The sequence below is a fragment of the Pleurodeles waltl genome, chromosome 6 (assembly GCF_031143425.1).
Source record: "Pleurodeles waltl isolate 20211129_DDA chromosome 6, aPleWal1.hap1.20221129, whole genome shotgun sequence".
Lineage (NCBI taxonomy): Eukaryota > Metazoa > Chordata > Amphibia > Caudata > Salamandridae > Pleurodeles > Pleurodeles waltl.
The window spans coordinates 80,707,906-80,735,783 of NC_090445.1; the positions used below are offsets into that span (position 1 = coordinate 80,707,906).

The following is a 27,878-nucleotide window of genomic DNA, read 5'->3' on the forward strand; positions in this document are numbered from 1 at the left end:
GAAGCCAGTAGCTCCCGTAGAAGTGCCAGAAACAGGCACTACAAGGATGCGTGAAACGGTGCTCGCCAAAGTTGCACAAAGGAGTCCCACGTCGCCGGAGACCAACTTAGAAAGTCGTGCAATGCAGGTTAGAGTGCCATGGACCCAGGCCTGGCTGTGCACAAAGGATTTCCTCCGGAAGTGCACAGGGGCCGGAGTAGCTGCAAAGTCGCGGTTCCCAGCAATGCAGCCCAGCGAGGTGAGGCAAGGACTTACCTCCACCAAACTTGGACTGAAGAGTCACTGGACTGTGGGGGTCACTTGGACAGAGTTGCTGGATTCGAGGGACCTCGCTCGTCGTGCTGAGAGGAGACCCAAGGGACCGGTAATGCAGCTTTTTGGTGCCTGCGGTTGCAGGGGGAAGATTCCGTCGACCCACGGGAGATTTCTTCGGAGCTTCTGGTGCAGAGAGGAGGCAGACTACCCCCACAGCATGCACGAGCAGGAAAACAGTCGAGAAGGCGGCAGGATCAGCGTTACAGAGTTGCAGTAGTCGTCTTTGCTACTATGTTGCAGGTTTGCAGGCTTCCAGCGCGGTCAGCAGTCGATTCCTTATCAGAAGGTGAAGAGAGAAATGCAGAGGAACTCAGATGAGCTCTTGCATTCATTATCTAAAGTTTCCCCAGAGACAGAGACCCTAAATAGCCAGAAAAGAGGGTTTGGCTACCTAGGAGAGAGGATAGGCTAGTAACACCTGAAGGAGCCTATCACAAGGAGTCTCTGACATCACCTGGTGGCACTGGCCACTCAGAGCAGTCCAGTGTGCCAGCAGCACCTCTGTTTCCAAGATGGCAGAGGTCTGGAGCACACTGGAGGAGCTCTGGACACCTCCCAGGGGAGGTGCAGGTCAGGGGAGTGGTCACTCCCCTTTCCTTTGTCCAGTTTCGCGCCAGAGCAGGGCTAAGGGGTCCCCTGAACCGGTGTAGACTGGCTTATGCAGAATTAGGCACCTCTGTGCCCAACAAAGCATTTCCAGAGGCTGGGGGAGGCTACTCCTCCCCTGCCTTCACACCATTTTCCAAAGGGAGAGGGTGTCACACCCTCTCTCAGAGGAAGTTCTTTGTTCTGCCATCCTGGGCCAGGCCTGGCTGGACCCCAGGAGGGCAGATGCCTGTCTGAGGGGTTGGCAGCAGCAGCAGCTGCAGTGAAACCCCAGGAAGGGCAGTTTGGCAGTACCAGGGTCTGTGCTACAGACCACTGGGATCATGGGATTGTGCCAACTATGCCAGGATGGCATAGAGGGGGCAATTCCATGATCATAGACATGTTACATGGCCATATTCGGAGTTACCATTGTGAAGCTACATATAGGTAGTGACCTATATGTAGTGCACGCGTGTAATGGTGTCCCCGCCCTCACAAAGTTCAGGGAATTGGCTCTGAACAATGTGGGGGCACCTTGGCTAGTGCCAGGGTGCCCTCACACTAAGTAACTTTGCACCTAACCTTTACCAGGTAAAGGTTAGACATATAGGTGACTTATAAGTTACTTAAGTGCAGTGTAAAATGGCTGTGAAATAACGTGGACGTTATTTCACTCAGGCTGCAGTGGCAGGCCTGTGTAAGAATTGTCAGAGCTCCCTATGGGTGGCAAAAGAAATGCTGCAGCCCTTTGGGATCTCCTGGAACCCCAATACCCTGGGTACCTCAGTACCATATACTAGGGAATTATAAGGGTGTTCCAGTAAGCCAATGTAAATTGGTAAAAATGGTCACTAGCCTGTTAGTGACAATTTGAAATAAATGAGAGAGCATAACCACTGAGGTTCTGGTTAGCAGAGCCTCAGTGAGACAGTTAGGCACCACACAGGGAACACATACATATAGGCCACCAACTTATGAGCACTGGGGCCCTGACTAGCAGGGTCCCAGTGACACATAACAAACATACTGAAAACATAGGGTTTTCACTATGAGCACTGGGCCCTGGCTAGCAGGATCCCAGTGAGACAGTAAAAACACCCTGACATACACAGGCCAAAAGTGGGGGTAACAAGGCTAGAAAGAGGCTACTTTCTCACACCCATGCTTACAGCGAGCTCGGAGTCCGCTCCGGTCCGTCCTGTCCCCACCATCCTTTCAAAAAGAGGAGTTTAAGGTCTCAACCCCGCTGGTGTTATGATTAAAGTAGGTATGAAAACTACTTTATGTCGGCAGCAGGAATTGATCACGGGACTGGGGAAGATACTCCTCTTGAATGTGGCACCTTACACCGCTCGGCCATTCCGGCAGCCTCTGGAACATGGCTCTGGAAGCTGACTGCCACCTCACAAAACAGTGAGAGTTCACACTGTTCTCTACTGGACATTCAAGTATGTGCCCAGAGACAGGTTGAGAGGACAGATGCATGTATGTACCAGAGTGAGCTCCAGAGAGACTGATGGGGACATAAGACTGGGGTAGAGCGAGAGATGGAGAAAGAGAAAGGTGCCTGTGTCGAGTCAGCAGCAGAGAAAATGAAACAAAGGGGCCTCTTGGGATAACCACACACTACTTCCTCACAAAGAACACACAGAGGATGTGTGAAATGACTTAGGCACAGCAGCCTGGCTAGCTCAGTCGCTAGAGCATGAGACTCTTAATCTCAGGGTCGTGGGTTTGAGCCCCACGTTGGGCGTGATTCCTTTTTAAAGGCTTAACCATTTATGGGTTTAACATTAACTCTCACCTTTTTCAGATATTTCACTGAGGCTTAAAACTACACACACACACATCCTGCAGTTCGCCTCCCGATTCCCACAGGACTCCACACAACGCAGCACTTCCCACCCTGGGAGGCGCCACTGGGAGCGGTCCTAGGCCGAGCCTTTCCTGCGCCCTTTCCTAGCCTGAGCCGCCCGTGCTTACAGCGAGCTCGGAGTCTGCTCCGGTCCGTCCTGTCTCCACCTCATCCTTTCAAAAAGAGGAGTTTAAGGTCTCAACCCCGCTGGTGTTATGATTAAAGTAGGTATGAAAACTACTTTATGTCGGCAGCGGGAATTGATCACAGGACTGGGGAAGATACTGCTCTTGAATGTGGCACCTTACACCGCTCGGAAATTCCGGCAGCCTCCCGAACACGGCTCTGGAGGCTGACTGCCACCTCGCGAAACAGGGAGAGTTCACACTGTTCTCTACTGGACATTCAAGTATGTGCCCAGAGACAGGTTGAGAAGACAGATGCATGTATGTACCAGAGTGAGCTCCAGAGAGACTGATGGGGACATAAGACTGGGGTAGAGCGAGAGATGGAGAAAGAGAAAGATGCCTGTGTCGAGTCAGCAGCAGAGAAAATGAAACAAAGGGGCCTCCTGGGATAACCACACACTACTTCCTCACAAAGAACACACAGAGGGTGTGTGAAATGACCTAGGCACAGCAGCCCAGCTAGCTCAGTCGGTAGAGCATGAGACTCTTAATCTCAGGGTCGTGGGTTCAAGCCCCACGTTGGGCGTGATGCTTTTTAAAGGGTTCTCCATTTTCGGGTTTAACATTAACTCTCACCTTTTTCAGATATATTTCGCTGAGGCTTAAAACTACAAAGACACACACATCCTGCAGTTTGCCTCACGATTCCCACAGGACTCCACACAACGCAACACTTCCCGCCCTGGTAGGCGCAGCTGGGAGCGGTCCTAGGCCGAGCCTTTCCTGCGCCCTTTCCTAGCCTGAGCCGCCCGTGCTTACAGAGAGCTCGGTGTCTGCTCCGGTCCGTCCTGTCCCCCCCATCCTTTCAAAAAGAGGAGTTTAAGGTCTAATACCCGCTGGTGTTATGATTAAAGTAGGTATGAAAACTACTTTATGTCGGCAACGGGAATTGATCATGGTACTGGGGAAGATACTGCTCTTGAATGTGGCGCCTTACACCGCTTAGCCATTCCGGCAGCATACGGAACACGGCTCTGGAAGGTGACTGCCACCTCGCGAAACAGGGAGAGTTCACACTGTTCTCTTCTCGACATTTAAGTATGTGCCCAGAGACAGGGTGAGAGGACAGATGCATGTATGTACCAGAGTGAGCTCCAGAGAGACTTCCGGGGACATAAGACTGGGGTAGAGCGAGAGATGGAGAAAGAGAAAGGTGCCTGTGTCGAGTCAGCAGCAGAGAAAATGAAACAAAGGGGCCTCCTGGGATAACCACACACTACTTCCTCACAAAGAACACACAGAGGGTGTGTGAAACGACATAGGCACAGTAGCCTGACTAGCTCAGTCGGTAGAGCATGAGACTCTTAATCTCAGTGTCGTGGGTTCGAGCCCCACGTTGGGCGTGATGTTTTTTAAAGGCTTCTCCATTTTCGGGTTTAACATTAACTCTCACCTTTTTCAGATATTTCACTGAGGCTTAAAACCACACACACACACACATCCTGCAGTTTGCCTCACGATTCCCACTGGACTCCACACAACGCAGCACTTCCCGCCCTGGGAGGCGCCGCTGGGAGCGGTCCTAGGCCGAGCCTTTCCTGCTCCCTTTCCTAGCCTGAGCCGCCCGTGCTTTCAGTGTGCTCGGAGTCCGCTCCTGTCCGTCCTGTCCCCCCCCGATCCTTTCAAAAATAGGAGTTTAAGATCTCATCCCCGCTGGTGTTATGATTAAAGTAGGTATGAAAACTACTTTATGTCGACAGCGGGATTTGATCACAGGACTGGGGAAGATACTGCTTTTGAATGTGGCACCTTACACTGCTCGGCCATTCCGGCAGCCTCCAGAGCACAGCTCTGGAGGCTGACTGCCAGCTCGCGAAACAGAGAGATTTCACACTGTTCTCTACTGGACATTTAAGTATGTGCCCAGAGACAGGTTGAGAGGACAGATGCATGTATGTACCAGAGTGAGCTCCAGAGAGACTGACGGGGACATAAGACTGGGGTAGAGCGAGAGATGGAGAAAGAGAAAGGTGCCTCTGTCGAGTCAGCAGCAGAGAAAATGAAACAAAGGGGCCTCCTGGGATAACCACACACTACTTTCTCACAAAGAACACACAGACGGTGTGTGAAATGACATTGGCACTGCAGTCCGGCTAGCTCAGTCGGTAGAGCATGAGACTCTTAACCTCAAGGTCGTGGGCTCGAGCCCAATGCTGGGCGTGATGATTTCTAAAGGCTTCTCCATTTTCGGGTTTAACATTAACTCTCACCTTTTTCAGATATTTCACTGAGGCTTAAAACTACACACACACACATCCTGCAGTTTGCCTCACGATTCCCACAGGACTCCACACAACGCAGCACTTCCCGCCCTGGGAGGCGCCGCTGGGAGCGGTCCTAGGCCGAGCCTTTCCTGCGCCCTTTCCTAGCCTGAGCCGCCCGAGCTTACAGCGAGCTCGGAGTCCGCTCTCGTCCGTCCTGTCCCCCCCATCATTCAAAAAGAGGAGTTTAAGGTCTCATCCCCGCTGGTGTTATGATTAAAGTAGGTATGAAAACTACTTTAATTCGGCAGAGGGATTTGATCACGGGACTGGGGAAGATACTGCTCTTGAATGTGGCGCTTTACACCGCTCGGCAATTCCAGCAGCCTCCGGAACACGGCTCTGGAGGCTGACTGCCACCTCTCGAAACAGGGAGAGTTCACACTGTTCTCTACTGGACATTTAAGTATGTGCCCAGAGACAGTTTGAGAGGACAGATGCATGTATGTACCAGAGTGAGCTCCAGAGAGACTGATGGGGACATAAGACTGGGGTAGAGCGAGAAATGGAGAAAGAGAAAGGTGCCTGTGTCAAGTCAGCAGCAGAGAAAATGAAACAAAGGGGCCTCCTGGGATAACCACACACTACTTCCTCACAAAGAACACACAGAGGGTGTGTGAAATGACATAGGCATAGTTGCCCGGCTAGCTCAGTTGGTAGAGCATGAGACTCTTAATCTCAGGGTTGTGGGTTTGAGCCCCACGTTGGGCGTGATGCTTTTTAAAGGCTTCTCCATTTTCGGGTTTAACATTATCTCTCAACTATTTCATATATATTTCGCTGAGGCTTAAAACTACACACACACACACATTCTGCAGTTTGCCTCACGATTCCCACAGGACTCCACACAACGCAGCACTTCCCGCCTTGGGAGGCGCCGCTGGGAGCGGTCCTAGGCCGAGTTTTTCCTGCGCCCTTTCCTAGCCTGAGCCGCCCTTGCTTACAGCGAGATCGGAGTCCGCTCCGGTCCATCCTGTCCCCCCCAATCTTTAAAAAAGTGGAGTTTAAAGTCTCATCCCCGCTGGTGTTATGATTAACATAGATATGAAAACTTCTTTATGTCGGCAGCGGGATTTGATCACGGGACTGGGGAAGATACTGTTCTTGAATGTGTCACCTTACACCGCTCAGCCATTTCGGCAGCCTCATGGACACGTCTCTGGAGGCTGACTGCCACCTCGCGAAACAGGGAGAGTTCACACTGTTCTCTTCTGGACATTTAAGTATGTGCCCAGAGACAGGTTGAGAGGACAGATGCATGTATGTACCAGAGTGAGCTCCAGAGAGACTGATGGGGACATAAGACTGGGGTAGAGCGAGAGATGGAGAAAGAGAAAGGTGCCTGTTTCGAGTCAGCAGCAGAGAAAATGAAACAAAGGGGCCTCCTGGAAAAACCACACACTACTTCCTCACAAAGAACACACAGAGAGTGTGTGAAAGAATATAGGCACAGCAACCTGGTTAGCTCAGGCGGTAGAGCATGAGACTCTTAATCTCAGGGTCGTGGGTTCGAGCCCCAGGTTGGGTGTGATGCTTTTTAAAGGCTTTTCCATTTTCGGGTTTAACATTAACTCTCACCTTTTTCAGATATTTCGCTGAGGCTTAAAACTACACACACACACACACATCCTGCAGTTTGCCTCACAATTCCCACAGGACTCCACATAACGCAGCAGTTCCCGCCCTGGGAGGCGCCGCTGGGAGCGGTCCTAGTCCGAGCCTTTCCTGCGCCCTTTCCTAGCCTGAGCCGCCCGTGCTTACAGTGAGCTCAGAGTCCGCTCCGGTCCGTCCTGTCCCCCCCCCATCCTTACAAAAAGAGGAGTTTAAGATCTCATCCCCGCTGGTGTTATGATTAAAGTAGGTATGAAAACTACTTTATGTCAGCAGTGGGATTTGATCACAGGACTGGGGAAGATACTGCTCTTGAATGTGGCGCCTTACACCGCTCGGCCATTCCGGCAGCCTCCGGAATACAGCGCTGGAAGCTGAGTGCCACATCGTGAAACAGGGAGAGTTCACAGTGTTCTCTACTGGACATTTAAGTATGTGCCTAGAGACAGGTTGAGAGGACAGATACATGTATGTACCAGAGTGAGGTCCAGAGAGACTGATGGGGACATAAGACTGGGATAGAGCCAGAGATGGAGAAAGAGAAAGGTGCTTGTGTCCAGTCAGCAGCAGAGAAAATAAAACAAAGGGGCCTCCTGGGATAACCACACACTACTTCCTCACAAAGAACACACAGATGGTGTGTGAAATGACATAGACACCGAAGCCCGGCTAGCTCAGTCGGTAGGGCATGAGACTCTTAATTTCAGGGTTGTGGGTTCGAGCTCCACATTGGGTGAGATGCTTTTTAAAGGCTTCTCCATTTTCGAGTTTAACATTAACTCTCACCTTTTTCAGATATTTCGCTGAGGCTTAAAACTACACACACACACCTCCTGCAGTTTGCCTCACGATTCCCACCGGACTCCACACAACACAGCACTTCCCGCACTGGGAGGCACCGCTGGGAGCGGTCCTAGGCCAAGCCTTTCCTGCGCCCTTTCCTAGCCTGAGCCGCCCGTGCTTACAGCGAGCTCGGAGTCCGCTCCGGTCCGTCCTGTCCCCCCCCCAATCTTTCAAAAAGAGAAGTTTAAGGTCTCATCCCCGCTGGTGTTATGATTAAAGTAGGTATGAAAACTACTTTATTTCAGCAGTGGGATTTGATCACGGGACTGGGGAAGATACTGCTCTTGACTGTGGCGCCTTACACTGCTCAGACATTCCGGCAGCCTCCGGAGCACGGCTCTGGAGGCTGACTGCCAGCTCGCGAAACAGGGAGAGTTCACACTGTTCTCTACTGGACATTTAAGTATGTGCCCAGAGTCAGGTTGAGAGGACAGATGCATGTATGTACCAGAATGAGCTCCAGAGAGACTGATGGGGACATAAGACTGCAGTAGAGCGAGAGATGGAGAAAGAGAAAGGTGCCTGTGTCGAGTCAGCAGCAGAGAAAATGAAACAAAGGGGCCTTCTGGGATAACCACACACTACTTCCTCACAAAGAACACACAGAGAGTGTGTGAAAGAATATTGGCACAGCAACCTGGCTAGCTCAGGTGGTAGAGCATGAGACTCTTAATCTCAGGGTCGTGGGTTCGAGCCCCAGGTTGGGTGTGATGCTTTTTAAAGGCTTTTCCATTTTCGGGTTTAACATTAAGTCTCACCTTTTTCAAATATTTCGCTGAGGCTTAAAACTACACACACACACACACATCCTGCAGTTTGCCTCACAATTCCCACAGGACTCCACACAACGCAGCAGTTCCCGCCCTGGGAGGCGCCGCTGGGAGCGGTCCTAGTACGAGCCTTTCCTGCGCCCTTTCCTAGCCTGAGCCGCCCGTGCTTACAGTGAGCTCAGAGTCCGCTCCGGTCCGTCCTGTCCCCCCCCATCCTTACAAAAAGAGGAGTTTAAGATCTCATCCCCGCTGGTGTTATGATTAAAGTAGGTATGAAAACTACTTTATGTCAGCAGTGGGATTTGTTCACAGGACTGGGGAAGATACTGCTCTTGAATGTGGCGCCTTACACCGCTCGGCCATTCCGGCAGCCTCCGGAATACAGCTCTGGAAGCTGAGTGCCACATCGTGAAACAGGGAGAGTTCACAGTGTTCTCTACTGGACATTTAAGTATGTGCCTAGAGACAGGTTGAGAGGACAGATACATGTATGTACCAGAGTGAGGTCCAGAGATACTGATGGGGACATAAGACTGGGATAGAGCCAGAGATGGAGAAAGAGAAAGGTGCTTGTGTCCAGTCAGCAGCAGAGAAAATAAAACAAAGGGGCCTCCTGGGATAACCACGCACTACTTCCTCACAAAGAACACACAGATGGTGTGTGAAATGACATAGACACAGAAGCCCGGCTAGCTCAGTCGGTAGGGCATGAGACTCTTAATTTCAGGGTTGTGGGTTCGAGCCTCACATTGGGTGAGATGCTTTTTAAAGGCTTCTCCATTTTCGGGTTTAACATTAACTCTCACCTTTTTCAGATATTTCGCTGAGGCTTAAAACTACACACACACACCTCCTGCAGTTTGCCTCACGATTCCCACCGGACTCCACACAACACAGCACTTCCCGCACTGGGAGGCACCGCTGGGAGCGGTCCTAGGCCAAGCCTTTCCTGCGCCCTTTCCTAGCCTGAGCCGCCCGTGCTTACAGCGAGCTCGGAGTCCGCTCCGGTCCGTCCTGTCCCCCCCCCCAATCTTTCAAAAAGAGAAGTTTAAGGTCTCATCCCCGCTGGTGTTATGATTAAAGTAGGTATGAAAACTACTTTATTTCAGCAGTGGGATTTGATCACGGGACTGGGGAAGATACTGCTCTTGACTGTGGCGCCTTACACTGCTCAGACATTCCGGCAGCCTCCGGAGCACGGCTCTGGAGGCTGACTGCCAGCTCGCGAAACAGGGAGAGTTCACACTGTTCTCTACTGGACATTTAAGTATGTGCCCAGAGACAGGTTGAGAGGACAGATGCATGTATGTACCAGAATGAGCTCCAGAGAGACTGATGGGGACATAAGACTGCAGTAGAGCGAGAGATGGAGAAAGAGAAAGGTGCCTGTGTCGAGTCAGCAGCAGAGAAAATGAAACAAAGGGGCCTTCTGGGATAACCACACACTACTTCCTCACAAAGAACACACAGAGGGTGTGCGAAATGACATTGGCACAGTAGCCCGGCTAGCTCAGTCGGTAGAGCATGAGACTCTTAATCTCAGGGTCGTGGGTTTGAGCCTGACGTTGGGCGTGATGCTTTTTTAAGGCTTCTACATTTTCGGGTTTAACATTAACTCTTACCTTTTTCAGATATTTTGCTGAGGCTTAAAACTACACACACACACATCCTGCAGTTTGCCTCATGATTCCCACAGGACTCCACACAACGCAGCACTTCCCGCCCTGGGAGGCGCCGCTGGGAGCGGTCCGAGGCCGAGTCTTTCCTGTGCCCTTTCCTAGCTTGAGCCGCCCGTGCTTACAGCGAGCTCGGAGTCCGCTCCGGTCCGTCCTGTCCCCCCCCATCCTTTCAAAAAGAGCAGTTTAAGGTCTCATCCCCGCTGGTGTTATGATTAAAGTAGGTATGAAAACTACTTTATGTTGGCAGCAGGATTTGATCACTGGACTGGGGAAGATACTGCTCTTGAATGTGGCGCCTTACACCGCTCGGGCATTCCAGCAGCCTCTGGAACACGGCTCTGGAGGCTGACTGCCACCTCGCAAAACAGGGAGAGTTCACACTGTTCTCTACTGGACATTTAAGTATGTGCCCAGAGACAGGTTGAGAGGACAGATGCATGTATGTACCAGAGTGAGCTCCAGAGAGACTGATGGGGACATAAGACTGGGGTAGAGCGAGAGATGGAGAAAGAGAAAGGTGCCTGTGTCGAGTCAGCAGCAGAGAAAATGAAACAAAGGGGCCTCCTGGGATAACCACACACTACTTCCTCACAAAGAACACACAGAGGGTGTATGAAAAAACATAGGCACAGTAGCCTGGCTAGCTTATTGGTAGAGCATGAGACTCTTAATCTCAGGGTCGTGGGTTAGAGCCCCATGTTGGGCGTGATGCTTTTTAAAGGCTTCTCCATTTTCGGGTTTAACATTAACTCTCAACTTTTTCAGATATATTGCGCTGAGGCTTAAAACTACACACACATATTGCAGTTTGCCTCACGATTCCCACAGGACTCCACACAACGCAGCACTTCCCGCCCTGGGAGGCGCCGCTGCGAGAGGTCCTAGGCCGAGCCTTTCCTGCGCCCTTTCCTAGCCTGAGCCGCGCGTGCTTACAGCGAGCTCGGAGTCGGCTCCGGTCCGTTTTGTCCCCCCCATCCCTTCAAAAAGAGGAGTTTAAGGTCTCATCCCGCTGGTGTTATGATTAAAGTAGGTATGAAAACTACTTTAATTCGTCAGCAGGATTTGATCACGGGACTGGGGAAGATACTGCTCTTGAACATGGCGCCTTACACCGCTCGGCCATTCCAGCAGCCTCCGGAACGTGGCTCTGGAGGCTGACTGCCACCTCGCGAAACAGGGAGAGTTCACACTGTTCTCTACTGGACATTTAAGTATTTGCCCAGAGACAGGTTGAGAGGACAGATGCATGTTTGTACCAGAGTGAGCTCCAGAGAGACTGATGGGGACATAAGACTGGGGTAGAGCGAGAGATGGACAAAGAGAAAGGTGCCTGTGTCGAGTCAGCAGCAGAGAAAATGAAACAAAGGGGCCTCCTGGGATAACCACACACTACTTCCTCACAAAGAACACACAGAGGGTGTGTGAAATGACATAGGCACAGCAGCCCGGCTAGCTCAGTCGGTAGAGCATGAGACTCTTAATCTCAGGGTCGTGGGTTCGAGCCCCAAGTTGGGTGTGATGCTTTTTAAAGGCTTCTCCATTTTCGGGTTTAACATTAACTCTCACCTTTTTCAGATACTTCGCTGAGGCTTAAAACTACACACACACACATCCTGCAGTTTGCCTCACGATTCCCACAGGACTCCACACAACGTAGCACTTCCCGCCCTGGGAGGCGCCTCTGGGAGCGGTCCTAGGCCGAGCCTTTCCTGCGCCCTTTCCTAGCCTGAGCCGCCCGTGCTTACAGCGAGCTCGGAGTCCGCTCCGGTCCGTCCTGTCCCCCCCCATCCTTTCAAAAAGAGGAGTTTAAGGTCTCATCCCCACTGGTGTTATGATTAAAGTAGGTATGAAAACTACTTTATATCGGCAGCGGAATTTGATCACAGGACTGGGGAAAATACTGCTCTTGAATGTGGCACCTTACACCGCTCGGCCATTCCGGCAGCCTCCGGAACACAGCTCTGGAGGCTGACTGCCACCTCGCGAAACCGGGAGAGTTCACACTGTTCTCTTCTGGACATTTAAGTATGTGCCCAGAGACAGGTTGAGAGGACAGATGCATGTATGTACCAGAGTGAGCTCCAGAGAGACTGATGGGGACATAACACTGGGGTAGATCGAGAGATGTAGAAAGAGAAAGTTGCCTGTGTCGAGTCAGCAGCAGAGAAAATGAAACAAAGGGGCCTCCTGGGATAACCACACACTACTTCCTCACACAGAACACACAGAGGGTGTGTGAAACAAAATAGGCACAGGGGTCTGGCTAGCTCAGTAGGTAGAGCATGAAACTCTTAATCTCAGGGTCGTGGGTTCGAGCCCCACGTTGGGCGTGATGCTTTTTAAAGGCTTCTCCATTTTCGGGTTTAACATTAACTCTCACCTTTTTCAGATATTTCGCTGAGGCTTAAAACTACACACACACACATCCAGCAGTTTGCCTCACGATTCCCACAGGACTCCACACAACGCAGCACTTTGCGCCGCTGGGAGTGGTCCTAGGCCGAGCCTTTCCTGTGCACTTTCCTAGCCTGAGCCGCCCGTGCTTACAGCGAGCGCGGAGTCCGCTCCGGTCCGTCCTGTCACCCCCCCATCCTTTCAAAAAGAGGAGTTTAAGGTCTCATCCCCGCTGGTGTTATGATTAAAGTAGGTATGAAAACTACTTTATATCGGCAGCGGAATTTGATCACAGGACTGGGGAAGATACTGCGCTTGAATGTGGCACCTTACACCGCTCGGCCATTCCGGCAGCCTCCAGAACACGGCTCTGGAGCCTGACTGCCACCTCGCAAAACAGGGAGAGTTCACACTGTTCTCTACTGGACATTTAAGTATGTGCCCAGAGACAGGTTGAGAGGACAGATGCATGTATGTACCAGAGTGAGCTCCAGAGAGACTGATGGGGACATAAGACTGGGGTAGAGCGAGAGATGGAGAAAGAGAAAGGTGCCTGTGTCGAGTCAGCAGCAGAGAAAATGAAACAAAGGGGCCTCCTGGGATAACCACACACTACTTCCTGACAAAGAACACACAGAGGATGTGTGAAATAAAATAGGTACAGCAATCCGGCTAGCTCAGTTGGTAGAGTATGAGACTCTTAATCTCAGGGTTGTGGGTTCGAGCCCAACATTGGGAGTGATGATTTTTAAAGGCTTCTCCAGTTTCGGGTTTAACATTAACTCTCACCTTTTTCAGATATTTCGCTGAGGCTTAAAACTACACACACACACATCCTGCATTTTGCCTCACAATTCCCACAGGACTCCACACAACGCAGCACTTCCCGCCCTGGGAGGCACCGCTGGGAGCGGTCCTAGGCCGAGCCTTTCCTGCGCCCTTTCCTAGCCTGAGCCGCGCGTGCTTACAGCGAGCTCGGAGTCCACTCCGGTCCGTCCTGTCCCCCCCCATCCTTTCAAAAAGAGGAGTTTAAGGTCTCATCCCCGCTGGTGTTATGATTAAAGTAGGTATGAAAACTACTTTATGTCTGCAGCAGGATTTGATCACGGGACTGGGGAAGATAATGCTCTTGATTGTGGCACCTTACAGCGCTCGGCCATTCCGGAAGCCTCCGGAACATGGTTCTGGAAGCTGACTGCCACCTCGTGAAACAGGGAGAGTTCACACTGTTCTCTACTGGACATTTAAGTATGTGCCCAGAGACAGGTTGAGAGGACAGATGCATGTATGTACCAGAGTGAGCTCCAGAGAGACTGATGGGGACATAAGACTGGGGTAGAGCGAGAGATGGAGAAAGAGAAAGGTGCCTGTGTCGAGTCAACAGCAGAGAAAATGAAAAAAGGGGCCTCCTGGGATAACCACACACTACTTCCTCACAAAGAACACACAGAGGATGTGTGAAATAACATCGGCACAGCAGCCCGGCTAGTTTGTCCGTAGTGCATGAGACTCTTGATCTCAGGGTTGTGGGTTCGAGCCCCACATTGGGCGTGATGCTTTTTAAAGGCTTATCCATTTTCGGGTTTAACATTAACTCTCACCTTTTTCAGATATTTCGCTGAGGCTTAAAACTACACACACACACATCGTGCAGTTTGCCTCACGATTCCCACAGGACTCCACACAACACAGCACTTCCCGCCCTGGGAGGCACCGCTGGGAGCGGTCCTAGGCCGAGCCTTTCCTGCGCCCTTTCCTATCCTGAGCCGCCCGTGCTTACAGCGAGCTCGGAGTCCGCTCCGGTCCGTCCTGTCCCCCCCCAATCTTTCAAAAAGAGAAGTTTAAGGTCTCATCCCCGCTGGTGTTATGATTAAAGTAGGTATGAAAACTACTTTATTTCAGTAGCGGGATTTGATCACGGGACTGGGGAAGATATTGCTCTTGACTGTGGCGCCTTACACCACTCGGCCATTCCGGTAGCCTCCGAAGCACGGCTCTGGAGCCTGACTGCCAGCTCGCGAAACAGGGAGAGTTCACACTGTTCTCTACTGGACATTTAAGTATGTGCCCAGAGACAGGTTGAGAGGACAGATGCATGTATGTACCAGAGTGAGCTCCAGAGAGACTGATGGGGACATAAGACTGGGGTAGAGCGAGAGATGGAGAAAGAGAAAGGTGCCTGTGTCGAGTCAGCAGCAGAGAAAATGAAACAAACGGGCCTCCTGGGATAACCACACACTACTTCCTCACAAAGAACACACAGAGGGTGTGTGAAATGACATAGGCACAGCAGCCCGGCTAGCTCAGTCGGTAGAGCATGAGACTCATAATCTCAGGGGCGTGGGTTCGAGCCCCACGTTGGGTGTGATGCTTTTTAAAGGCTTCTCCATTTTCGGGTTTAACATTAACTCTCACCTTTTTCAGGTATTTTGCTGAGGCTTAAAACTACACACACACACATCCTGCAGTTTGCCTCACGATTCCCACAGGACTCCACACAACGTAGCACTTCCCGCCCTGGGAGGCGCCTCTGGGAGCGGTCCTAGGCCGAGCCTTTCCTGCGCCCTTTCCTAGCCTGAGCCGCCCGTGCTTACAGCGAGCTCGGAGTCCTCTCCGGTCCGTCCTGTCACCCCCCATCCTTTCAAAAAGAGGAGTTTAAGGTCTCATCCCCACTGGTGTTATATTTAAAGTAGGTATGAAAACTACTTTATATCGGCAGTGGAATTTGATCACAGGACTGGGGAAGATACTGCTCTTGAATGTGGCACCTTACACCGCTCGGCCATTCCGGCAGCCTCCGGAACACAGCTCTGGAGGCTGACTGCCACCTCGCGAAACAGGGAGAGTTCACACTGTTCTCTACTGGACATTTAAGTATGTGCCCAGAGACAGGTTGAGAGGACAGATGCATGTATGTACCAGAGTGAGCTCCAGAGAGACTGATGGGGACATAAGACTGGGGTAGAGCGAGAGATGTAGAAAGAGAAAGGTGCCTGTGTCGAGTCAGCAGCACAGAAAATGAAACAAAGGGGCCTCCTGGGATAACCACACACTACTTCCTCACAAAGAACACACAGAGAATGTGTGACATGATTTAGGCACAGCAGCCCGGCTAGCTCAGTCGGTAGAGCATGAGACTCTTAATCTCAGGGTCGTGGGTTCAAGCCCCACATTGGGCGTGATGCTTTTTAAAGGCTTATCCATTTTCGGGTTTAACATTAACTCTCACCTTTTTCAGATATTTCGCTGAGGCTTAAAACTACACACACACACATCCTGCAGTTTGCCTCACGATTCCCACAGGACTTCTCATAACGCAGCACTTCGAGCTGCTGGGAGCGGTCCTAGGCTGAGCCTTTCCTGTGCACTTTCCTAGCCTGAGCCGCCCGTGCTTACAGCGAGCGCGGAGTCCGCTCCGGTCCGTCCTGTCCCCCCCCCCATCCTTTCAAAAAGAGGAGTTTAAGGTCTCATCCCCGCAGGTGTTATGATTAAAGTATGTATGAAAACTACTTTATATCGGCAGCGGAATTTGATCACAGGACTGGGGAAAATACTGCTCTTGAATGTGGCACCTTACACCGCTCGGCCATTCCGGCAGCCTGCTGAACACTGCTCTGGAGGCTGACTGCCACCTCGCGAAACAGGGAGAGTTCACACTGTTCTCTACTGGACATTTAAGTATGTGCCCAGAGACAGGTTGAGAGGACAGATGCATGTATGTACCAGAGTGAGCACCAGAGAGACTGACGGGGACATAAGACTGGGGTAGAGCGAGAGATGGAGAAAGAGAAAGGTGCCTGTGTCGAGTCAGCAGCAGAGAAAATGAAACAAAGGGGCCTCCTGGGATAACCACACACTACTTCCTCACAAAGAACACACAGAGGATGTGTGAAATAACATCGGCACAGCACCCCGGCTAGTTTGTCGGTAAAGCATGAGACTCTTGATCTCAGGGTTGTGGGTTCGAGCCCCACGTTGGGCGTGATGCTTTTTAAAGGCTTATCCATTTTCGGGTTTAACATTAACTCTCACCTTTTTCAGATATTTCGCTGAGGCTTAAAACTACACACACACACATCGTGCAGTTTGCCTCACGATTCCCACAGGACTCCACACAACGCAGCACTTCCCGCCCTGGGAGGCACCGCTGGGAGCGGTCCTAGGCCGAGCCTTTCCTGCGCCCTTTCCTATCCTGAGCCGCCCGTGCTTACAGCGAGCTCGGAGTCCGCTCCGGTCCGTCCTGTCCCCCCCCAATCTTTCAAAAAGAGAAGTTTAAGGTCTCATCCCCGCTGGTGTTATGATTAAAGTAGGTATGAAAACTAATTTATTTCAGAAGCGGGATTTGATCACGGGACTGGGGAAGATATTGCTCTTGACTGTGGCGCCTTACACCGCTCGGCCATTCCGGTAGCCTCAAGAGCACATCTCTGGAGGCTGACTGCCAGCTCGCGAAACAGGGAGAGTTCACACTGTTCTCTACTGGAAATTTAAGTATGTGCCCAGAGACAGGTTGAGAGGACAGATGCATGTATGTACCAGAATGAGCTCCAGAGAGACTGAATGGGACATAAGACTGCAGTAGAGCGAGAGATAGAGAAAGAAAAAGGTGCCTGTGTCGAGTCAGCAGCAGAGAAAATTAAACAAAGGGGCCTCCTGGGATAACCACACAATAATTCCTCACAAAGAACACACAGAGGGTGTGTGAAACAACATAGACACAGCAGCCCGGTTAGCTCAGTCGGAAGAGCATGCGACTCTTAATCTGAGGGTTGTGGGTTTGAGCCCCATGTTTGGTGTGATGCTTTTTAAAGGCTTCTCCATTTTCGGGTTTAACATTAACTCTCACCTTTTTCAGATATATTGCGCTGAGGCTTAAAACTACACACACACACACACACACTGCAGTTTCCCTCACGATTCCCACAGGACTCCACACAACGCAGCACTTCCCGCCCTGGGAGGCGCCGCTGGGAGAGGTCCTAGGCCGAGCCTTTCCTGCGCCCTTTCCTAGCCTGAGCCGCCCGTGCTTACAGCGAGCTCGGAGTCCGCTCCGGTCCGTTTTGTCCCCCCCCCCATCCCTTCAAAAAGAGGAGTTTAAGGTCTCATCCCTGCTGGTGTTATGATTAAAGTAGGTATGAAAACTACCTTAATTCGTCAGCAGGATTTGATCACGGGACTGTGGAATATACTGCTCTTGAACGTGGCGCCTTACACTGCTCGGCCATTCCGGCAGCCTCCGGAACGTGGCTCTGGAGGCTGACTGCCACCTCGCGAAACAGGGAGAGTTCACACTGTTCTCTATTGGACATTTAAGTATTTGCCCAGAGACAGGTTGAGAGGACAGATGCATGTATGTACCAGAGTGAGCTCCAGAGAGACTGATGGGGACATAAGACTGGGGAAGAGCGAGAGATGGAGAAAGAGAAAGGTGCCTGTGTCGAGTCAGCAGCAGAGAAAATGAAACAAAGGGGCCTCCTGGGATAACCACACACTACTTCCTCACAAAGAACACACAGAGGGTGTGTGAAATGACATAGGCACAGCAGCCCGGCTAGCTCAGTCGGTTGTGCATGAGACTCTTAATCTCAGGGGCGTGGGTTCGAGCCCCACGTTGGGTGTGATGCTTTTTAAAGGCTTCTCCATTTTCGGGTTTAACATTAACTCTCACCTTTTTCAGATATATTGCGCTGAGGCTTAAAACTACACACACACACACACACACACTGCAGTTTCCCTCACGATTCCCACAGGACTCCACACAACGCAGCACTTCCCGCCCTGGGAGGCGCCGCTGGGAGAGGTCCTAGGCCGAGCCTTTCCTGCGCCCTTTCCTAGCCTGAGCCGCCCGTGCTTACAGCGAGCTCGGAGTCCGCTCCGGTCCGTTTTGTCCCCCCCCATCCCTTCAAAAAGAGGAGTTTAAGGTCTCATCCCTGCTGGTGTTATGATTAAAGTAGGTATGAAAACGACCTTAATTCGTCAGCAGGATTTGATCACGGGACTGTGGAATATACTGCTCTTGAACGTGGCGCCTTACACCGCTCGGCCATTCCGGCAGCCTCCAGAACGTGGCTCTGGAGGCTGACTGCCACCTCGCGAAACAGGGAGAGTTCACACTGTTCTCTACTGGACATTTAAGTATTTGCCCAGAGACAGGTTGAGAGGACAGATGCATGTATGTACCAGAGTGAGCTCCAGAGAGACTGATGGGGACATAAGACTGGGGTAGAGCGAGAGATGGAGAAAGAGAAAGGTGCCTGTGTCGAGTCAGCAGCAGAGAAAATGAAACAAAGGGGCCTCCTGGGATAACCACACACTACTTCCTCACAAAGAACACACAGAGGGTGTGTGAAATGACATAGGCACAGCAGCCCGGCTAGCTCAGTCGGTAGAGCATGAGACTCTTAATCTCAGGGGCGTGGGTTCGAGCCCCACGTTGGGTGTGATGCTTTTTAAAGGCTTCTCCATTTTCGGGTTTAACATTAACTCTCACCTTTTTCAGGTATTTCTCTGAGGCTTAAAACTACACACACACACATCCTGCAGTTTGCCTCACGATTCCCACAGGACTCCACACAACGTAGCACTTCCCGCCCTGGGAGGCGCCTCTGGGAGCGGTCCTAGGCCGAGCCTTTCCTGCGCCCTTTCCTAGCCTGAGCCGCCCGTGCTTAAAGCGAGCTCGGAGTCCTCTCCGGTCCGTCCTGTCCCCCCCCATCCTTTCAAAAAGAGGAGTTTAAGGTCTCATCCCCACTGGTGTTATGATTAAAGTAGGTATGAAAACTACTTTATATCGGCAGTGGAATTTGATCACAGGACTGGGGAAGATACTGCTCTTGAATGTGGCACCTTACACCGCTCAGCCATTCCGGCAGCCTCCGGAACGTGGCTCTGGAGGCTGACTGCCACCTCGCGAAACAGGGAGAGTTCACACTGTTCTCTACTGGACATTTAAGTATGTGCCCAGAGACAGGTTGAGAGGACAGATGCATGTATGTACCAGAGTGAGCTCCAGAGAGACTGATGGGGACATAAGACTGGGGTAGAGCGAGAGATGTAGAAAGAGAAAGGTGCCTGTGTCGAGTCAGCAGCACAGAAAATGAAATAAAGGGGCCTCCTGGGATAACCACACACTACTTCCTCACAAAGAACACACAGAGAATGTGTGACATGATCGAGGCCCAGCAGCCCGGCTAGCTCAGTCGGTAGAGCATGAGACTCTTAATCTCAGGGTCGTGGGTTCAAGCCCCACATTGGGTGTGATGCTTTTTAAAGGCTTATCCATTTTCGGGTTTAACATTAACTCCCACCTTTTTCAGATATTTCGCTGAGGCTTAAAACTACACACACACACATCCTGCAGTTTGCCTCACGATTCCCACAGGACTTCTCACAACGCAGCACTTCGCGCTGCTGGGAGCGGTCCTAGGCCGAGCCTTTCCTATGCACTTTCCTAGCCTGAGCCGCCCGTGCTTACAGCGAGCGCGGAGTCCGCTCCGGTCCGTCCTGTCCCCCCCCCCCCCCATCCTTTCAAAAAGAGGAGTTTAAGGTCTCATCACCACTGGTGTTATGATTAAAGTAGGTATGAAAACTACTTTATGTCGGCAGCAGGATTTGATCATAGGACTGGGGAAGATACTGCTCTTGAATGTGGCACCTTACACCGCTCGGCCATTCCGGCAGCCTCCGGAGCAACGCTCTGGAAGCTGACTGCCACCTCGCGAAACAGGGAGAGTTTACACTGTTCTCTACTGGACATTTAAGTATGTGCCCAGAGACAGGTTGAGAGGACAGATGCATGTATGTACCAGAGTGAGCTCCAGAGAGACTGATGGGGACATAAGACTGGGGTAGAGCGAGAGATGGAGAAAGAGAAAGGTGCCTGTGTCGAGTCAGCAGCAGAGAAAATGAAACAAAGGGGCCTCCTGGGATAACCACACACTACTTCCTCACAAAGAACACACAGAGGGTGTGTGAAATGACATAGGCACAGCAGCCCGGCTAGCTCAGTCGGTAGAGCATGAGACTCTTAATCTCAGGGGCGTGGGTTCGAGCCCCACGTTGGGTGTGATGCTTTTTAAAGGCTTCTCCATTTTCGGGTTTAACATTAACTCTCACCTTTTTCAGGTATTTCTCTGAGGCTTAAAACTACACACACACACATCCTGCAGTTTGCCTCACGATTCCCACAGGACTCCACACAACGTAGCACTTCCCGCCCTGGGAGGCGCCTCTGGGAGCGGTCCTAGGCCGAGCCTTTCCTGCGCCCTTTCCTAGCCTGAGCCGCCCGTGCTTAAAGCGAGCTCGGAGTCCTCTCCGGTCCGTCCTGTCCCCCCCCATCCTTTCAAAAAGAGGAGTTTAAGGTCTCATCCCCACTGGTGTTATGATTAAAGTAGGTATGAAAACTACTTTATATCGGCAGTGGAATTTGATCACAGGACTGGGGAAGATACTGCTCTTGAATGTGGCACCTTACACCGCTCAGCCATTCCGGCAGCCTCCGGAACGTGGCTCTGGAGGCTGACTGCCACCTCGCGAAACAGGGAGAGTTCACACTGTTCTCTACTGGACATTTAAGTATGTGCCCAGAGACAGGTTGAGAGGACAGATGCATGTATGTACCAGAGTGAGCTCCAGAGAGACTGATGGGGACATAAGACTGGGGTAGAGCGAGAGATGTAGAAAGAGAAAGGTGCCTGTGTCGAGTCAGCAGCACAGAAAATGAAATAAAGGGGCCTCCTGGGATAACCACACACTACTTCCTCACAAAGAACACACAGAGAATGTGTGACATGATCGAGGCCCAGCAGCCCGGCTAGCTCAGTCGGTAGAGCATGAGACTCTTAATCTCAGGGTCGTGGGTTCAAGCCCCACATTGGGTGTGATGCTTTTTAAAGGCTTATCCATTTTCGGGTTTAACATTAACTCCCACCTTTTTCAGATATTTCGCTGAGGCTTAAAACTACACACACACACATCCTGCAGTTTGGCTCACGATTCCCACAGGACTTCTCACAACGCAGCACTTCGCGCTGCTGGGAGCGGTCCTAGGCCGAGCCTTTCCTATGCACTTTCCTAGCCTGAGCCGCCCGTGCTTACAGCGAGCGCGGAGTCCGCTCCGGTCCGTCCTGTCCCCCCCCCCCATCCTTTCAAAAAGAGGAGTTTAAGGTCTCATCACCACTGGTGTTATGATTAAAGTAGGTATGAAAACTACTTTATGTCGGCAGCAGGATTTGATCATAGGACTGGGGAAGATACTGCTCTTGAATGTGGCACCTTACACCGCTCGGCCATTCCGGCAGCCTCCGGAGCAACGCTCTGGAAGCTGACTGCCACCTCGCGAAACAGGGAGAGTTTACACTGTTCTCTACTGGACATTTAAGTATGTGCCCAGAGACAGGTTGAGAGGACAGATGCATGTATGTACCAGAGTGAGCTCCAGAGAGACTGATGGGGACATAAGACTGGGGTAGAGCGAGAGATGGAGAAAGAGAAAGGTGCCTGTGTCGAGTCAGCAGCAGAGAAAATGAAACAAAGGGGCCTCCTGGGATAACCACACACTACTTCCTCACAAAGAACACAAAGAGGATGTGAGAAATGACAAAGGCACAGCAGCCCGGCTAGCTCAGTCGGTAGAGCATGAGACTCTTAATCTCAGGGTCATGGGTTCGAGCCCCACGTTGGGTGTGATGCTTTTTAAAGGCTTATCCATTTTCGGGTTTAACATTAACTCTCACCTTTTTCAGATATTTCGCTGAGGCTTAAAACTACACACACACACATCCTGCAGTTTGCCTCACTATTCCCACAGGACTCCACACAACGCAGCACTTCCCACCCTGGGAGGCGCCTCTGGGAGCGGTCCTAGGCCGAGCCTTTCCTGCGCCCTTTTCTAGCCTGAGCCGCCTGTGCTTAAAGCGAGCTCGGAGTCCGCTCCGGTCCGTCCTGTCTCCCCCCCATCCTTTCAAAAAGAGGAGTTTAAGGTCTCAACCCAGCCGGTGTTATGATTAAAGTAGGTATGAAAACTACTTTATGTCGGCAGCGGGAATTGATCACGGGACTGGGGAAGATACTGCTCTTGAATGTGGCGCCTTACACCGCTCGGAAATTCCGACAGCCTCCCGAACACGGCTCTGGAGGCTGACTGCCACCTCGCGAAACAGGGAGAGTTCACACTGTTCTCTACTGGACATTCATTTATGTGCCCAGAGACAGGTTGAGAGGACAGATGCATTTATGTACCAGAGAGACTGATGGGGACATAAGACTGGGGTAGAGCGAGAGATGGAGAAAGGTGCCTGTGTCGAGTCAGCAGCAGAGAAAATGAAACAAAGGGGCCTCTTGGGATAACCACACACTACTTCCTCACAAAGAACACACAGAGGTTGTGTGAAATACCACAGGCACAGCAGCCCGGCTAGCTCAGTCGGTAGAGCATGAGACTCTTAATCTGAGGGTCGTGGGTTCGAGCACCATGTTGGGCGTGATGATTTTTAAAGGCTTTTCCATTTTCGGGTTTAACATTAACTCTCACCTTTTTCAGATATTTTGCTGAGGCTTAAAACGACACACACACACATCCTGCCGTTTGCCTCACGATTCCCACAGGACTCCACACAACGCAGCACTTCCAGCCCTGGGAGGCGCCGCTGGGAGCGGTCCTAGGCCCAGCCTTTCCTGCGCCCTTTCCTAGCCTGAGCCGCCCGTGCTTACAGCGAGGTCGGAGTCCGCTCCGGTCCGTCCTGTCCCCCCCCATCCTTTCAAAAAGAGGAGTTTAAGGTCTCATCCCCGCTGGTGTTATGATTAAAGTAGGTATGAAAACTACTTTATGTCAGCAGCAGGATTTGATCACGGGACTGGGGACGATACGGCTCTAGAATGTGAAACCTTACACCGCTCGGCCATTCCGGCAGCCTGCGGAGCACTGCTCTGGAGGCTGACTGCCACCTCGCAAAACAGGGAGAGTTCACACTGTTCTCTACTGGACATTTAAGTATGTGCCCAGAGACAGGTTGAGAGGACAGATGCATGTATGTACCAGAGTGAGCTCCAGAGAGACTGATGGGGACATAAGACTGGGGTAGAGCGAGAGATGGAGAAAGAGAAAGGTGCCTGTGTCGAGTCAGCAGCAGAGAAAATGAAACAAAGGGGCCTCCTGGGTTAACCACACACTACTTCCTCACAAAGAACACACAGAGGATGTGTGAAATGACATGGGCACAGCAGCCCGGCTGGCTCAGTTGGTAGAGCATGAGACTCTTAATCTCAGGTTTGTGGGTTCGAGCCCCACGTTGGGCGTGATGCTTTTTAAAGGCTTATCCATTTTCGGGTTTAACATTAACTCTCACCTTTTTCAGATATTTCGCTGAGGCTTAAAACTACACACACACACACACATCCTGCAGTTTGCCTCGAGATTCCCACAGGACTCCACACAACGCAGCACTTCCCACCCTGGGAGGCGCCGCTGGGAGCAGTCCTAGGCCGAGCCTTTCCTACGCCCTTTCCTAGCCTGAGCCGCCCGTGCTTACAGTGAGATGGGAGTCCGCTCCGGTCCGTCCTAACTCCCCCCCATCCTTTCAAAAAGAGGAGTTTAAGGTCCCAACCCCGCTGGTGTTATGATTAAAGTAGGTATGAAAACTAATTTATGTCGGCAGCGGGAATTGATCACGGGACTGGGGAAGATACTGCTCTTGAATGTGGCGCCTTACACCGCTCGGAAATTCCGGCAGCCTCCCGAACACGGCTCTGGAGGCTGACTGCCACCTCGCGAAACAGGGAGAGTTCACACTGTTCTCTACTGGACATTCAAGTATGTGCCCAGAGACAGGTTGAGGGGACAGATGCATGTATGTACCAGAGTGAGCTCCAGAGAGACTGATGGGGACATAAGACTGGGGTAGAGTGAGAGATGGAGAAAGAGAAAGATGCCTGTGTCGAGTCAGCAGCAGAGAAAATGAATCAAAGGGGCCTCCTGGGATAACTACACACTACTTCCTCACAAAGAACACACAGAGGGTGTGTGAAATGACATAGGCACAAGAGCCCGGCTAGCTCAGTCGGTAGAGCATGAGACTCTTAATCTCAGGGTCGTGGATTCAAGCCCCACGTTGGGCGTGATGCTTTTTAAAGGCTTCTCCATTTTCGGGTTTAACATTAACTCTCACCTTTTTCAGATATATTTAGCTGAGGCTTAAAACTACACACACACACACACACATCCTGCAGTTTGCCTCACGATTCCCACAGGACTCCACACAACGCAGCACTTCCCACCCTGGGAGGCGCCGCTTGGAGCGGTCCTAGGCCGAGCCTTTCCTGCGCCCTTTTCTAGCCTGAGCCGCCCGTGCTTACAGCGAGCTCGGAGTCCGCTCCGGTCCGTCCTGTCTCCCCCCCATCCTTTCAAACAGAGGAGTTTAAGGTCTTAACCCCGCCGGTGTTATGATTAAAGTAGGTATGAAAACTACTTTATGTCGGCAGCGGGAATTGATCACAGGACTGGGGAAGATACTGCTCTTGAATGTGGCGCCTTACACCGCTCGGAAATTCCGGCAGCCTCCCGAACACGGCTCTGGAGGCTGACTGCCACCTCGCGAAACAGGGAGAGTTCACACTGTTCTCTACTGGACATTCAAGTATGTGCCCAGAGACAGGTTGAGAGGACAGATGCATGTATGTACCAGAGTGAGCTCCAGAGAGACTGATGGGGACATAAGACTGGGGTAGAGCGAGAGATGGAGAAAGAGAAAGGTGCCTGTGTCGAGTCAGCAGCAGAGAAAATGAAACAAAGGGGCCTCCTGGGATAACCACACACTACTTCCTCACAAAGAACACACAGAGGGTGTGTGAAATGACATAGGCACCGAAGCCTGGCTAGCTCAGTCGGTAGAGCATGAGCCTCTTAATCTCAGGGTTGTGGGTTCGAGCCCCACGTTGGGCGTGATGCTTTTTAAAGGCTTCTCCATTTTCCGGTTTAACATTAACTCTCACCTTTTTCAGATGTTTCGCTGAGGCTTAAAACGACACACACACACACATCCTGCCGTTTGCCTCACGATTCCCACTGGACTCCACACAACGCAGCACTTCCCGCCCTGGGAGGCGCCGCTGGGAGCGGTCCTAGGCCCAGCCTTTCCTGCGCCCTTTCCTAACCTGAGCTGCCCGTGCTTACAGCGAGCTCGGAGTCCGCTCCGGTCCGTCCTGTCCTTCCCATCCTTTCAAAAAGAGGAGTTTAACGTCTCATCCCCGCTGGTGTTATGATTAATGTAGGTATGAAAACTACCTTATGTCAGCAGCGGGATTTGATCACGGGACTGGGGACAATACTGCTCTAGAATGTGGCACCTTACACCGCTCGGCCATTCGGGCAGCCTCCAGAACACAGCTCTGGAGGCTGACTGCCACCTCGCAAAACAGGGAGAGTTCACACTGTTCTCTACTGGACATTTAAGTATGTGCCCAGAGACAGGTTGAGACGACAGATGCATGTATGTACCAGAGTGAGCTCCAGAGAGACTGATGGGGACATAAGACTGGAGTAGAGCGAGAGATGGAGAAAGAGAAAGGTGCCTGTATCGAGTCAGCAGCAGAGAAAATGAAACCAAAGGGCCTCCTGGGATAACCACACACTACTTCCTCACAAAGAACACACAGAGGATGTGTGAAATGACATAGGCACAGCAGCCCGGCTAGCTCAGTCAGTAGAGCATGAGACTCTTAATCTCAGGGTCGTGGGTTCAAGCCCCACGTTGGGTGTGATGCTTTTTAAAGGCTTCTCCATTTTCGGGTTTAACATTAACTCTCACCTTTTTCAGATATATTTCGCTGAGGCTTAAAACTACACACACACATCCTGCAGTTTGCCTCACTATTCCCACAGGACTCCACACAACGCAGCACTTCCCACCCTGGGAGGCGCCGCTGGGAGCGGTCCTAGGCCGAGCCTTTCCTACGCCCTTTCCTAGCCTGAGCCGCCCGTGCTTACAGCGAGCTGGGAGTCCGCTCCGGTCCGTCCTATCTCCCCCCCCATCCTTTCAAAAAGAGGAGTTTAAGGTCTCAACCCCGCTGGTGTTATGATTAAAGTAGGTATGAAAACTAATTTATGTCGGCAGCGGGAATTGATTACGGGACAGGGGAAGATACTGCTCTTGAATGTGGCGCCTTACACGGCTCGGAAATTCCGGCAGCCTCCCGAACACGGCTCTGGAGGCTGACTGCCACCTCGCGCAACAGGGAGAGTTCACACTGTTCTCTACTGGACATTCAAGTAAGTGCCCAGAGACAGGTTGAGAGGACAGATGCATGTATGTACCAGAGTGAGCTCCAGAGAGACTGATGGGGACATAAGACTGGGGTAGAGCGAGAGATGGAGAAAGGTGCCTGTGTCGAGTCAGCAGCAGAGAAAATGAAACAAAGGGGCCTCTTGGGATAACCACACACTACTTCCTCACAAAGAACACACAGAGGTTGTGTGAAATACCACAGGCACAGCAGCCCGGCTAGCTCAGTCGGTAGAGCATGAGACTCTTAATCTCAGGGTCGTGGGTTCGAGCCCCACGTTGGGCGTGATGATTTTTAAAGGCTTTTCCATTTTTGGGTTTAACATTAACTCTCACCTTTTTCAGATATTTCGCTGAGGCTTAAAACGACACACACACACACATCCTGCCGTTTGCCTCACGATTCCCACAGGACTCCACACAACGCAGCACTTCCAGCCCTGGGAGGCGCCGCTGGGAGCGGTCCTAGGCCCAGCCTTTCCTGCGCCCTTTCCTAGCCTGAGCCGCCCGTGCTTACAGCGAGCTCGGAGTCCGCTCCGGTCCGTCCTGTCCCCCCCCATCCTTTCAAAAAGAGGAGTTTAAGGTCTCATCCCCGCTGGTGTTATGATTAAAGTAGGTATGAAAACTACTTTATGTCAGCAGCGGGATTTGATCACGGGACTGGGGACAATACGGCTCTAGAATGTGAAACCTTACACCGCTCGGCAATTCCGGCAGCCTGCGGAGCACTGCTCTGGAGGCTGACTGCCACCTCGCAAAACAGGGAGAGTTCACACTGTTCTCTACTGGACATTTAAGTATGTGCCCAGAGACAGGTTGAGAGGACAGATGCATGTATGTACCAGAGTGAGCTCCAGAGAGACTGATGGGGACATAAGACTGGGGTAGAGCGAGAGATGGAGAAAGAGAAAGGTGCCTGTGTCGAGTCAGCAGCAGAGAAAATGAAACAAAGGGGCCTCCTGGGTTAACCACACACTACTTCCTCACAAAGAACACACAGAGGATGTGTGAAATGACATAGGCACAGCAGCCCGGCTGGCTCAGTCGGTAGAGCATGAGACTCTTAATCTGAGGGTCGTGGGTTCGAGCCCCACGTTGGGC

General features: G+C 51.7%; 6 non-coding genes across 6 annotated transcripts; all 6 read left to right on the forward strand.

The window, feature by feature from the left end:
- The first annotated feature begins 3,399 nt into the window (after positions 1–3,399).
- TRNAK-CUU (transfer RNA lysine (anticodon CUU)) lies at positions 3,400–3,472 on the forward strand. The gene has a single exon. It is a non-coding gene; the product is annotated as a tRNA-Lys (tRNA).
- Positions 3,473–14,796: 11,324 nt separating this feature from the next.
- Positions 14,797–14,869, forward strand: TRNAM-CAU (transfer RNA methionine (anticodon CAU)). The gene has a single exon. It is a non-coding gene; the product is annotated as a tRNA-Met (tRNA).
- A 741-nt stretch (positions 14,870–15,610) lies between these two features.
- Positions 15,611–15,683, forward strand: TRNAK-CUU (transfer RNA lysine (anticodon CUU)). Its single transcript has one exon. It is a non-coding gene; the product is annotated as a tRNA-Lys (tRNA).
- Positions 15,684–18,871: 3,188 nt separating this feature from the next.
- Positions 18,872–18,944, forward strand: TRNAK-CUU (transfer RNA lysine (anticodon CUU)). Its single transcript has one exon. It is a non-coding gene; the product is annotated as a tRNA-Lys (tRNA).
- Positions 18,945–20,493: 1,549 nt separating this feature from the next.
- On the forward strand, positions 20,494–20,566 carry TRNAK-CUU (transfer RNA lysine (anticodon CUU)). The gene has a single exon. It is a non-coding gene; the product is annotated as a tRNA-Lys (tRNA).
- A 6,424-nt stretch (positions 20,567–26,990) lies between these two features.
- On the forward strand, positions 26,991–27,063 carry TRNAK-CUU (transfer RNA lysine (anticodon CUU)). Its single transcript has one exon. It is a non-coding gene; the product is annotated as a tRNA-Lys (tRNA).
- The last annotated feature ends 815 nt before the right edge of the window (positions 27,064–27,878 follow it).